The sequence below is a fragment of the Lepidochelys olivacea genome (assembly GCF_965140295.1).
Source record: "Lepidochelys olivacea isolate rLepOli2 genome assembly, chromosome: 7".
In the NCBI taxonomy this organism is placed as follows: Eukaryota; Metazoa; Chordata; order Testudines; family Cheloniidae; genus Lepidochelys; species Lepidochelys olivacea.
In genome coordinates, this window is record NC_140417.1 from 2,813,073 (window position 1) to 2,827,104 (window position 14,032).

Genomic DNA, 14,032 nt, shown 5'->3' on the forward strand with positions numbered 1-14,032 from the left:
AGAAGATTGGAAGACATTTTGTGATTGGCTCAGTCTCAACAGTCTATGCAGTCTATGCTTAATAGACATCATATATCACGCGTGGGCGGCCTTGTGCTTTTAGTCACTCCTGGATGGAATTCACTTGCCTTTACTTTTTCTCGGTCACACCAACCCAGGAAATTAGGTATCGATTGTATCTTTCGTCAGCTTCCCTTTGAAGGCTGTCAGTACTTATTTAATTAGTTGTTGCATAATCATAGTTTATCATTTCCAAGTCTAATGTAGTAAAAAGATTTGATGATTAAAGGCCCTGTCAGAGCTTTTGTTTCTTTTCAAACACAAAATTTATTTACTGCCTTTTTTTCCTACGAAAGGCTGTTCTTGCCATGCCCATGAGACATGCCGGATTAGGGAGGCCAATTTCACTTGAAAAGACATTTAGAATAACGTTCATAGATGTAATGCTATTTTTATTATCCGTGGCACCCTTATGTAAACACTACAAGCAATCTCCCATAAAAGTGTCCAGTATAACTCGTTTGTTTCTTATTACACTCAGAAGGATACTTATATCCCAACAGCAGCAGCCAAAGTGCACACAATCACACCCCACGGAGCCCCATTCTCCACTACAGGGAATGCCCTGTACCATAAAGAGGAAGCTCGTAGGCTGAGGGTATGCTAGCCTTTTTTCTGAAACACTTCCCGTTGCTACAGTGATGTGAGGGGTAGTATAGAGTTGGCTCCAAGCAGCCGCTGGTGTCTATAATTGGCTATTCCTGCTCAGAGCAGCTCCACCAACATGGTGGTTAAAAACATTCGTCTCTTGTGGGGCTCGGTGCAGGTAGCAGGGTCTGATTGCAGGGTTGTGTTCCTAATCTTGGAGCCTGAGGAACAGATTCACAACTGCTGTAAATGGGCATAGATCCAATCACTCTACTGGAGAGGCACTGGTTTACCCCAATCTGCAGGTCCAGTCCTTATGATACAACTGTGTAAAGGATACATCTAGTGTCATGGTTACACACCTTCAGATTCTAAATGGCTCCTTAAACATTTCTGTGCAGGTGCTTTTAAGCAGAGCGCTGAGCGAGGGGGTGACATATCGACTGTACCAGCCACGGAGTATCCCCACGAGGTGGTGTGCCCCAGAGTCAAAATCCCTCCCCGTTCCGCTCGTCTTGCCAATCCAGGCAAGACACTACAGCCCTTGAATGGCTGCAGACAAGCCCCCCCCCCATACCTGGCCAGTGAATGTGAGGGTGCTGTCTCCACCAGTGGGCTACGCAATCCCCACCCCTCATTCCACTCACTTGTCGAGAGGACTATCTTGAGTATAAGGGGGACACATCTGGTGACAGATCTGGTTAGGTGTTGTCCCAGGGAGCAGCTGTGATAAAGAGGTTTTCCTTCTCTGCTCAGGCCAGGGTACAATCCAGCCTCTCTGTGTTTGTGTTGCATTAGCATTGTGACAATGGCAAAATTATAGTGCAATAATTATGATGGAATCAGATGATAGAACATACTTGAAATCTTTAATAACAAGACACACATGTTCCCCCACCCAAGTCACACTCACAGACTTTTGTTTATTGATGCTGAAACTGCATGACTGATCGAGTTTGTATCATCAATTCCAGAGTTTGTTATTTAAATTACAAAAGCTCATTCTATGCGTCGGTGTATACACAGCAAGTTAACAATCTATGCATAATGTCCCAGCAGGTTATCATTGACTCCTGAGGAATGCAGAGGGAAAGATGACATAATGGATTGACAGTAATACCACTGAGTTCAGAGATGTTCTCGGAACAGTTGTTTTCTTTCCGAGAAAGCCTTCGCTGAGACGGTCATGACTGAACATCAGTAAGCGTGAGCTACCCAAGGAGGGAGTTGGCATCATTGTGGCATGGTATGAAAGTGCTTCCATCAGCTTGTTTAAGAGCCATTGTAAAAACAAAGCCCAAACTTGAGCAAGCGGTGTAATTTGGTGCATGGGCGGCGGGTGAAGCTTCCTGGGGGGAGGCTAGCGCCCTGTCCCGCCTCTTCTGCTCTTAGCCCCACCTCTTCTGCCTGTGGCTCCACCCACACTCCACGCCAGGTCCCATCCAACCCCACCCCCCCACCCCCTGCCACTGCTTGCTGAGCGCCTCCTCTCCTTCCCTCTGTGAGGCCCCCACCGCTCCCCATGTTCCCCCTCTCCTCTACCCTCCCCCGGTGTGAGGCCCCCACCCATTCTCCTCTATCTCCTCCCCTCACCTGTTATACCCGTTGCCTATGATTTGGCGCCAATTCACAGTCATGACAACCAGCAGGTTCACTTCCTACGCCTCCCAGTGGATGTAACGGAGATGGGTCCCAAGTGTCCCTATCATCACCTCCTCATCCCCAAGAGTGGTGGACGCTCTTGTTCCTCCGCCCTTAAAACTAGTGGGCCCTGGGTTGCTAGTGAGCAGGTGTGCACGGACCAACAGCCCTATGGCTTCTCAGCTATTATTTAACTAGCACAGCGACTCGACGGCCACAGAGAAGTGAAGGAGAGTTTAGTCTCCGGATGGGGAGGGGAAAACTAAAAGGAGGAGAGGGGGACAGCAAAGGTATCAGGGATGGCCATTAAACAAGGCCCCCAACCAGTCTGCAACAACTGAAGCCCACAGCGGAATCTGTACAACCAAAGAGCCCCCACCCCGACTCCAGGGCAGGGGGGCTGGAGCTCTGGATGTAGAGCTGGCAGCTCTTACGTCCCAGCGGAAGGGATCCCTGGCTCCCAGTTCAAGGGGCAGGGGACAATGGTGTCTGCTGGTTTGAGCTCTCACAGTTGCTGCAGCTTCTTGGGTTCAGATGCTCTGGCATGGAGCCAGTGGCACCGAGCTGGTCGCTGACCGGGAGAGTCAAAATGGGTCTTCTCTTGCTGCTGCTGCCGTGGAGAGCAATCACCAGCCTCCTCCAGCTCTCGCTCTTCTCACAGGCTCGCTCAGTCTCTGCTCCCCAGGACCAGCCCCATGTAGACTCTGTGGGACCAGCTGCTGATCACCCCAGCATGTCAGTCAAGATCCTGGCCCAGCCCCCCCAGGCTGGGCATATTCCTTCAGCACACAAGATAAGGGAGCAGCTAATATGAGACACCGCTGATAAAGTACTAAAGGAGGATAATATAATTAATGTCAATCAACATGGGTTTATGGAATTTAGATCCCCTCAAACTAACTTGATCTCTTTTTTTGATCCGATGACAGGTTTGATTGACAAAGGTAACAGTTTTGTTGTAACATATTTAGACTGCTGTACGGCGTTTGGCCTAGTACCACACAACATTGTGATTAAAAAACAATCACTGGCCATTTTAAAATCAAGGTTGGGATTTTTGTACAAAATATGCTGTACTTCCAAAGGAATTATTTGGGGGGAAGGTCAGACTAGCTGATCACAGTGATACTTTCTGCCCTTGGAATCTGTGCATCTCTGAATCTCTGTAGTGCCCATCTTTAAAAAAAAGGAAGAAGGAGGATCTTGGGAACTACAGGCCAGTCAGCCTCACCTCAGTCCCTGGAAAAATCATGGAGCAGGTCCTCATGGAATCAATTCTGAAGCACTTAGAGGAGAGGAAAGTGATCAGGAACAGTCAGCATGGATTCACCAAGGGCAAGTCATGCCTGACTAATCTAATTGACTTCTATGATGAGATAACTGGCTCTGTGGATGAGGGGAAAGTGGTGGACATGTTGTTCCTTGACTTTAGCAAAGCTTTTGACACGGTCTCCCATAGTGTTCTTGCCAGCAAGTTAAAGAAGTATTATGCTGGATGAATGGACTATAAGATGGATAGAAAGTTGGCTAGATTGTCAGGCTTAACGGGTAGTAATCAATGGCTCCATGTCTAGCTGGCAGCTGGTATCAAGTGGAGTGCCCCAAGGGTTGGTCCTCGGGCCGGTTTTGTTCAATATCTTCATAAATGATCTGGAGGATGGTGTGGATTACACCCTCAGAAAGTTTGCAGATGACACTAAACCGGGAAGAGAGGTAGATACACTGGAGGGTAGAGATAGGATACAGAGGGCCCTAGACAAATTAAAGGATTGGGCCAAAAGAAATCGGATGATGTTCAACAAGGACAAGTGCAGAGTCCTGCACTTAGGACGGAAGAATCCCATGCACCGCTACAGACTAGGGACCGAATGGCTCGGCAGCAGTTCTGCAGAAAAGGACTTAGGGCTTACAGTGGACGAGAAGCTGAATTTGAGTCAACAGTGTGCCCTTGTTGCCAAGAAGGCCAATGGCATTTTGGGATATATAAGTAGGGGCATTGCCAGCAGATCGAGGGACGTGATCGTCCCCCTCTATTCGACATTGGTGAGGCCACATCTGGAGTACTGTGTCCAGTTTTGGGCCCAACACTACAAGAAGGATGTGGAAAAATTGGAAAGAGTCCAGCGGAGCACAACAAAAATGATTAGGGGACTGGAACACATGACGTATGAGGAGAGGCTGAGGGAACTGGGGATGTTTAGTCTGCAGAAGAGAAGAATGAGGGGGGATTTGATAGCTGCTTTCAACTACCTGAAAGGGGGTTCCAAAGTGGATGGAGCTCGGCTGTTCTCAGTGGTAGCAGATGACAGAACGAGGAGTAATGGTCTCAAGTTGCAGTGGGGGAGGTTTAGGTTGGATATTAGGAAAAACTTTTTCACTAGGAGGGTGGTGAAACATTGGAATGTGTTACCTAGGGAGGTGGTGGAATCTCCTTCCTTAGAAGTTTTTAAGGTCAGGCTTGACAAAGCCCTGTCTGGGATGATTTAGTTGGGGACTGGTCCTGCTTTGAGCAGGGGGTTGGACTAGATGACCTCCTGAGGTCCCTTCCAACCCTAGTCTTCTATGATTCTGTGAATCCAAGGCAGGCCATCTTGCGGGTAGTCTCAGTCTCCATGCTGCTTTCTCTGGGTGCTGAATCTTTGAAGCCTCCAAACTGGCAGGGACTACTTTAGGGAATAAATCTCCCTGGGCTAAATATTGTGCCAGTTTACATCCCTGAAGCCCCATTGAGGTCAATGGAATTTCAGTTTGGAAGACAACATAGCAATTGGTTTGAACTTTGTCGCTACACATAGAGGGTGAATCTCTCCTGCTCTGGGTGAGTGTCAAAAGAAGGCTTCAGTCAAAATTTAAACCCAGCTGGTTACCAATACAGGCTCAACTTAGTCACTGGCTTACCTTGGATATTATGCTGATGTGGGACAATACAAGAACAGAGAGGCAAGCAGATTACCCAACCTTTGCCTCGCTGCTACTGTATATCCCAGCAGAGCATTGCTAATTGACACTGCATTCTTTTAAATGCATGAATTCAAGTCATAAACTCCAGTCTGTCTCTTAGTCAAACACTCCAGAAGTCTAAGTAATCTCTTGTCCTGAAACCCTTTGACGTTCTAATCCCTCTATGTAAATTTCGGCAGGCTGAGATGGAATTTACATTGCCAGCAAACGGTGGTGGGGGTGGCAAAAGCTCATTCAGGTCATGAGCAATCGCTCTTCAGTGCGAAGAGAGTTGATCCACCCTTGATTTTTAAGTCTATCTTTAAAAACCAAAACAATAAGAACATTTTAACAGAGCTGGCCAGTTTCACGAGCAGTCTATAAAATAGGAGCTAGAATTTGAAAGGCACTGATACCTACTAGTCTGCTGTGCAATAGAAATTCTTGGAACCTTGTGCTCAGGTAATGAAGGGGGTCTAAAAGGTCTCACAAGTTGATTCTTAATCCCTGCTCCCTGATCTATTGGATATGTGACTCATAATGCAGAAACTGGCCACATGCGAATGGTCTGTTTCTTGGGTTTCTATGCTGTTGGAACCCCTTCTTTTTGCAGGTGGCATAGGAACAGCTAAAGCATTAAGTATTATGGAATTCTTCCTGACTGGAGCTGGGTGACATTTTAATTTTTTTTTGGCCAATAGTAAATTTACCGAAAAATGCATTTTTCAGGGCACCAGAACTGTTTGTGAATTTAGGTTGAATTTGGCTGAAAAACAAACAAACAAAAATAATCAGCAATGTCTTTTTCAATTGTCATTTCATTTCTAAAATGTCGAATCAAATCAGCTTTTGAAACATTTTGTTTGACCCTAATGAATTTTTTTCAGTTGTTCATTTCAGCACAAAACAAAACAAAAACAAAGTCAGTTTTGGTTCAAAAGGAATCAATATTTTTTCCTGATTTTCAGGGGGGGCCACCGAACCAAAAAGTTACTTATTAACTCTGTTCTATTCCTGACCCCGCTCAAATTAATAGTGTCTTGCCAAGGTTGCACTATTAGAGCCAAATTAGAGCCCAGGTCTCCTGCTCTATTCACTAGACAATTCTGCCTCTTCGCATGAGAGTAGAAGGCTGAATATTCTAAGATCACATTCTGGGAGTCATTTCCTTCCCCAGAACGACTTTCTATTGCAGCTGACGATGGGCTTCCTTTCTGCAACAAAACATTTTGAATAATAACACTGTAAACATTTTTTAAAATAATTAGTTTTTAAAATGTAGGTATAAAGTAGCAATAGAAGAAGTGTGACAGGGATTTTTTGATACACCGTCACTTGGCTGATACGAAAGCTTAACTGGAAGACTCTTTTTTTCACAGTTACAGAATGATAAGATTGCAGGGGAATGGTTTATTCTAACATGCTTAAGCTTGAACAGGTATTAAAACCTTTCCTAACTAAATGTTAGTTAAAGGCTATCAAACTTTAGAAGAAATGAGTAAAATGTTGGATGCATATTTTTTAAAGGGCCAAATTCTAAGCTGGTATAATGGGGCAAAACTCTACTATAGGCAATATGGCTACACCTACTTACATCATCAGAGAATTTGGCCCCAAAGAATGGTTTCCCATGCTCACAAGAGTCCTCTAGTAAACCACATCTTTGTGTTATTTGCAAACATCCCTAAAATAACATTATTTTCAAGGTGATTGCCAGTGCTTTCTTTTGTTTCATACTCAAAGACATACCCAAGTCACTGAACACCACAATATGGGTAGCTGTCTGTTACCTGAATGTTGTCTGAATGCATCCGATGAAGTGAGCTGTAGCTCACGAAAGCTTATGCTCAAATAAATTGGTTAGTCTCTAAGGTGCCACAAGTCCTCCTGTTCTTTTTGCGAATACAGACTAACATGGCTGCTACTCTGAAACCTCTCTGTTACCTATGGCTGATGGTGTTTTGTTGCTCAATCATTGAGAAAGAGAGGACTGCGATACTTTTTTCCCTTTATGCAGGCTCTTGATCTTTCTCTAAGGGGAAAATACCTTGACTTGGTAGTGGAGGCAAGCTGAAAAACCTGTTTTGCTATTCCAGCTGAATGTAGCAGCCATCCTTCAGTCTCGAGAGGCTATTGGTATGTGCCTCTGAGAGCTAAAATATTTAAATAAATAAATAATAAGCAAAAGAACACATCCTTGCTTTTCAATGAATGTAGGGTATTAAGGCCTGGCTTTGTAATGATTAGAGTCTAATAAACAGTTCCCTGAGAGCAGATTTTTTTGCCTGCACCACTAACCTTGAATACACCATTCATTTTTGTGGAAATGCTTCTTTTCACAGAATGTATTGTGCACACAAAGAATAATTTAAAACTTACATTGCATAGTCAATCAGAGATACTTAAGTGGGCTCTTTGGAAAACATGAATTGTGCATTTTTTTATCGAAACACAAAACAAATCGGTGGCACCACATTAATCATTCAAGCCATTTGGAAATTTGCCAAGTGCTGACTTGAGTAGGAAAAAAAACAAAAAAACCCTCCCAACCAAAAAGCCCCACACAATCCACTTTGATAGGAATCAACCAGAAACACGGTATTTGTACGTTTCAAAAAGAACCACCACAAAAATAGAAAAATTGGCAAGAAAACAAATGGAACTATCATGAGCACTTGGAAGAGCCATGCTTTGCCTCTGGGGAGAAGCTGCATAAAGAGTCATTAAACTTGCGGGGGTCGGGGGAGAACGAACAACAGGCTTAGTCTTATTCATGAGGGTTCATATGTGGGGTTGGTGTCAGGGGGACATAGCCAAGACAGGAAAATTGCAGTTTTGTAACACATTTGCTAGGACACATGGGAACTGAATTCTACCCCACAAAATAAACTTTTTCTTACTTACTTGAGACAGCCAGGCTCAAGGAGCTGCATGGAATCTGTACTCCCCACCCCGGGAGTAGCCCCAGTAACTCTGTGCTGCAGAGATAGCCTTTGAGTCGCAGCACTTCCCCTGTTTCCCAGGGGCTCTCAGAGGGAAGGAATTTGCTGCTGGCTAAGTCTAACAAGCAATTACCCACCCCGCTATGCTAGTCCACCTCTGTTGTCCAGTGCATTGGGGCACAGGAGCCCTGGCCCCTCCAAGTAAGCAGAAAGATGGTGCCCATGTGAGCTGCCAAGATCCAGGTAGCCCACATCAAGGTATAAGGGATGTTCTTATCCCCCAGCATGGACATGAGGCCCAGTCACAACCTAGCCCTACGTGGTGTAAGGACTTTTACTACGTGCTAATAGCCTGTCGTTTTTAAGCTGAAAACAATAATGTTAGAGTATTTTTTACATAAGGATAATACAGATCTGCAAGGGAGAGGCCACTCTGCTTAGTGTAAATAGGCAGATGTGGTTGAGAAAGGCCATGACACTCCGAGGTCAAGGATTTGGTTGTTTATTATTGTAGTTTGGTTCTAAAGTTGGCTAGTATCTGCCTTTTTTCCCAGATATGCGCTGCTTGGGCTTGTACTCTGTCAATGTTTAAAAACAAATAGATCTGTTATTAACAATGAAAGCTTTTAGTTTTAAATGTGATTCATTAGTTGTAGCAGAGTAGCTCCTGGAGGAGACGGGGGCCCTGCTGTGCTAAGCACTGTATATACACTTAGGGTATGTCTACGCTATGAAATTAGGTCGAATTTATAGAAGTCGGTTTTTTAGAAATTGGTTTTATATCTTCGAGTGTGTGTGTCCCCACAGAAAATGCTCTAAGTGCATTAAGTGCATTAACTCGGCGGAGCGCTTCCACAGGACCGAGGCTAGAGTTGACTTCCGGAGCATTGCACTGTGGGTGGCTATCCCACAGTTCCCGCAGTCTCCGCTGCCCATTGGAATTCTGGGTTGAGATCCCAATACCTGATGGGGCTAAAACATTGTCGCGGGTGGTTCTGGGTACATATCGTCAGGCCCCCGTTCCCTCCCTCTCTCCGTGAAAGCAGCAGCAGACAATCGTTTCGCGCCTTTTTTCTTGAGTTACCTGTGCAGACGCCATACCACGGCAAGCATGGAGCCCGCTCAGGTAACCGTCACCCTATGTCTCCTGGGTGCTGGCAGATGCAGTACGGCATTGCTACACAGCAGCAGCAACCCCTTGCCTTGTGGCACCAGACGGTGCAATAGGACTGGTAGCCGTCCTCGTTGTGTCCGAGGTGCTCCTGGTCGCCTCTGTGAGGTCGATCAGGAGCACCTGGGCAGACATGGGCGCAGGGACTAAATTTGGAGTGACTTGATCAGGTCATTCTCTTTAGTCCTGCAGTCAGTCCTATTGAACCATCTTATGGTGAGTAGGCAGGCAATATGGATTGCCAACAGTCCTATTGCATCATCTTCTGCCAGGCAGGCAAGAGATGAGGGTGGCTAGCAGTCCTATTGTACCATCTTCTGCCGGGCAGGCAAGAGATGAGGATGGCATGCAGTCCTTCTGCACCACCTGCTGCCAGCCAAAGATGTAAAAGATAGATGGAGTGGATCAAAACAAGAAATAGACCAGATTTGTTTTGTACTCATTTGCAACCCCCCCCACCCCGCCCCCCATCTAGGGGACTCATTCCTCTAGGTCACACTGCAGTCACTCACAGAGAAGGTGCAGCGAGGTAAATCTAGCTATGTATCAATCAGAGGCCAGACCAACCTGCTTGTTCCAATAAGAACAATTACTTAGGTGCACCATTTCTTATTGGAACCCTCCGTGAAGTCCTGCCTGAAATACTCCTTGATGTAAAGCCACCCCCTTTGTTGATTTTAACTCCCTGTAAGCCAACCCTGTAAGCTGTGTCATCAGTCGCCCCTCCCTGCGTCAGAGCAACGGCAAACAATCATGCATCTGAGTTGAGAGTGCTGTCCAGAGCAGTCACAATGGAGCACTCTGGGATAGCTCCCGGAGGCCAATACCGTCAAATTTTGTCCACAGAACCCCAGATTTGACCCGGCAAGGCCGATTTAAGCACTAATCCTCTTGTCTGGGGTGGAGAAAGGAAATCGATTTTAAGAGCCCTTTAAGTCGAAATAAAGGGCTTCATCATGTGGACGGGTGCAGGTTTATATCGATTTAATGCTGCTAAATTCAACCTAAAATCCTAGTGTAGACCAGGGCTTAGCAAGAGACTGTCTCTGGGCTGAAGAGCAGATGAGCTAAATAGACAAGGCAGAGAAAGGACGGAAGGGTAAACAGATCCCCAGAGATGTGCTCAAGGTCACACAGCAGGTAAGCCACAGAGCCAGGAATAGCACCCAGGTCTACTCACTCCCAGTGGGCTAACTTGTCCACTGGACCATGGTCTATTTCCCTGAGATTCCTTGCCATTGATACCATTCTGTAGGACGTAGATGACAGAATGAACGTCTTCTTCATGCTGATGACTTGTAAGGGATCACACACCTCTCACTCTGCTTAGTGTAAATCAGGAGTGACTCCTGGCAATTCATGGAGGGACACCCAGGAAAAATTGGTGTGTGAGGAGACTTCACGAAAACTAAACTCTTATAGCTGTAGCATGACATCAGTCTCTAAGCGGATACCTCCACTGAATTAAGTGATGAGTGCTGAATAAAAGATGGAGCTTACTCTATGTGTTATATGACTTCTGCATCATTTTTCCCTGGTGAGCTCTTTCACTCTCACATCTGTGTTGTTCTTTGGGTGTGAAACCATAGAAAATTCATTAAATTTATTGATGTGATTCTCAGATGTTATTAGATAACCTTGATATGTGAGCACAGCAGGGATGACATCATAATTCCACAACTTCCTGCAGCCAGGTAATGCTGACAGTGTGGATCTACCAATAAGGGTGAGTAAGACTATAAAACAACTCGATAGCAGAGTAATTCTTTAGTAAAGAAACCGGTGAAGTAATACAGTAACTAATTGGAATAGGACCGGAATATCCTTAAATATAAAGTAAACTAACATGAACATTTAATTCATCCTGTAAGTGGGTTACCTTAGCTATCATTATTAATAAGGGCCCTATTAACAACAGCATAACACAGTGGTGAATCATGCACGAATGACCTGGTCTGAATCTCACTGAAATTAAAGAAAGATTCCTCTTGACTGTCATGGTCTTTTGATCAGGCCACAAGTATCTGTCTGGGGTAGTGCAGTCACTGCATTGTGCATGAGCTTCAAAAGTAAATACTACAGGTCAACAGTTTGTTTTAATAATCACTGCAGCCACATTAGTAAAATCTGACCCTATGGTAAGCTAAATCCAAAGAACTAACTACTGTTGGATATCAAGAAATCTTCACCTTGAAATGCAAAAACCCCAAACGCCAACTTTCAAAGAGAAAAGGAGGACTTGTGGCACCTTAGAGACTAACCAATTTATTTGAGCATAAGCTTTCGTGAGCTACAGCTCACTTCATCGGATGCATACTGTGGAAAGTGTAGAAGATCTTTTTATATACACAAAAAGCATGAAAAAATACCTCCTCCCACTCCACTCTCCTGCTGCTAATAGCTTATCTAAAGTGATCACTCTCCTTACAATGTGTATGATAATCAAGTTGGGCCATTTCCAGAACAAATCCAGGGTTTGACAAGAACGTCTGAGGAGGGGGGGGAGGTAGGAAAAAACAAGGAGAAATAGGCTACCTTGCATAATGACTTAGCCACTCCCAGTCTCTATTCAAGCCTAAGTTAATTGTATCAAATTTGCAAATGAATTCCAATTCAACAGTTTCTCGCTGGAGTCTGGATTTGAAGTTTTTTTGTTGTAATATCACAACTTTCATGTCTGTAATCGCGTGACCAGAGAGATTGAGGTGTTCTCCGACTGGTTTATGAATATTATAATTCTTGACATCTGATTTGTGTCCATTCATTCTTTTACGTAGAGACTGTCTAGTTTGACCAATGTACATGGCAGAGGGGCATTGCTGGCACATGATGGCATATATCACATTGGTGGATGTGCAGGTGAACGAGCCTCTGATAGTGTGGCTGATGTTATTAGGCCCTGTGATGGTGTCCCCTGAATAGATATGTGGGCACAGTTGGCAACGGGCTTTGTTGCAAGGATAGATTCCTGGGTTAGTGGTTCTGTTGTGTGGTATGTGGTTGCTGGTGAGTATTTGCTTCAGGTTGGGGGGCTGTCTGTAGGCAAGGACTGGCCTGTCTCCCAAGATTTGTGAGAGTGTTGGGTCATCCTTTAGGATAGGTTGTAGATCCTTAATAATGCGTTGGAGGGGTTTTAGTTGGGGGCTGAAGGTGACGGCTAGTGGAGTTCTGTTATTTTCTTTGTGCACGGGCTGAAATTGTGGAAAAGCAGCATCACTTGCCCCATAACCTCAGCCGTGCGGAACACAATGCCATCCACAGCCTCAGAAACAATTCTGACATCATAATCAAAAAGGCTGACAAAGGAGGTGCTGTTGTCATCATGAATAGGTCGGAATATGAACAAGAGGCTGCTCGGCAGCTCTCCAACACCACTTTCTACAAGTCATTACCCTCTGATCCCACTGAGAGTTACCAAAAGAAACTACAGCATTTGCTCAAGAAACTCCCTGAAAAAGCACAAGATCAAATCCGCACAGACACACCCCTGGAGCCCCGACCTGGGATATTCTATCTACTACCCAAGATCCATAAACCTGGAAATCCTGGGTGCCCCATCATCTCAGGCATTGGCACCCTGACAGCAGGATTGTCTGGCTATGTAGACTCCCTCCTCAGGCCCTATGCTACCAGCACTCCCAGCTACCTTCGAGACACCACTGACTTCCTGAGGAAACTACAATCCATCGGTGATCTTCCTGATAACACCATCCTGGCCACCATGGATGTAGAAGCCCTCTACACCAACATTCCACACAAAGATGGACTACAAGCCGTCAAGAACAGTATCCCCGATAATGTCACGGCTAACCTCGGTGGCTGAACTTTGTGACTTTGTCCTTACCCATAACTATTTTACATTTGGGGACAATGTATACCTTCAGATCAGCGGCACTGCTATGGGTACCCGCATGGCCCCACAGTATGCCAACATTTTTATGGCTTACTTAGAACAATGCTTCTTCAGCTCTCGTCCCCTAATGCCCCTACTCTACTTGTGCTATATTGATGACATCTTCATCATCTGGACCCATGGAAAAGAAGCCCTTGAGGAATTCCACCATGATTTCAACAATTTCCATCCCACCATCAACCTCAGCCTGGTCCAGTCCACACAAGAGATCCACTCCCTGGACGCTACACTGCTAATAAACGATGGTCACATAAACACCACCCTATACCGGAAACCTACTGACTGCTATTCCTATCTACATGCCTCCAGCTTTCACCCTGACCACACCACACGATCCATCGTCTACAGCCAAGCTCTGCGATACAACCGCATTTGCTCCAACCCCTCAGACAGAGACAAACACTTACAAGAGCTCTATCAAGCATTCTTACAACTACAATACCCACCTGCGGAAGTAAAGAAACAGATTGATAGAGCCAGAAGAGTTCCCAGAAGTCTCCTACTACAGGACAGGCCCAACAAAGATTGTGTTGATTGATAATCACGTCAAAAAGATAGACTTTAGCAGATGCAGTGACTCTTCATCTGTAATTTTTGGGTTTTTGTGATCCACCTAAATTGGCCTCCTCCAAGCTGGCTGAGCTGCAGGGGTACAATCTTGAAGCTTTAACGCTCCTGCTGTCTGGCAAAGGGTTTTCAATCCTGTGGAATGAAGCCCCCTGAACAACTCTGAATTCTTGTAAAAAAGGACAAGAAACGTTGCAAGGCTTCAGGACA

At 45.3% G+C, this 14,032-nt stretch overlaps 1 long non-coding RNA gene across 1 annotated transcript in view; it reads left to right on the forward strand.

The window, feature by feature from the left end:
* The first annotated feature begins 1,712 nt into the window (after positions 1 to 1,712).
* Positions 1,713 to 14,032, forward strand: part of LOC311524019 — a 53,426-nt gene continuing 41,106 nt past the window's right edge. The window contains exon 1 of the long non-coding RNA XR_014712465.1: positions 1,713 to 1,894. This is a non-coding gene — a long non-coding RNA (uncharacterized lncRNA). The remainder of the gene's footprint in view (positions 1,895 to 14,032) is intronic.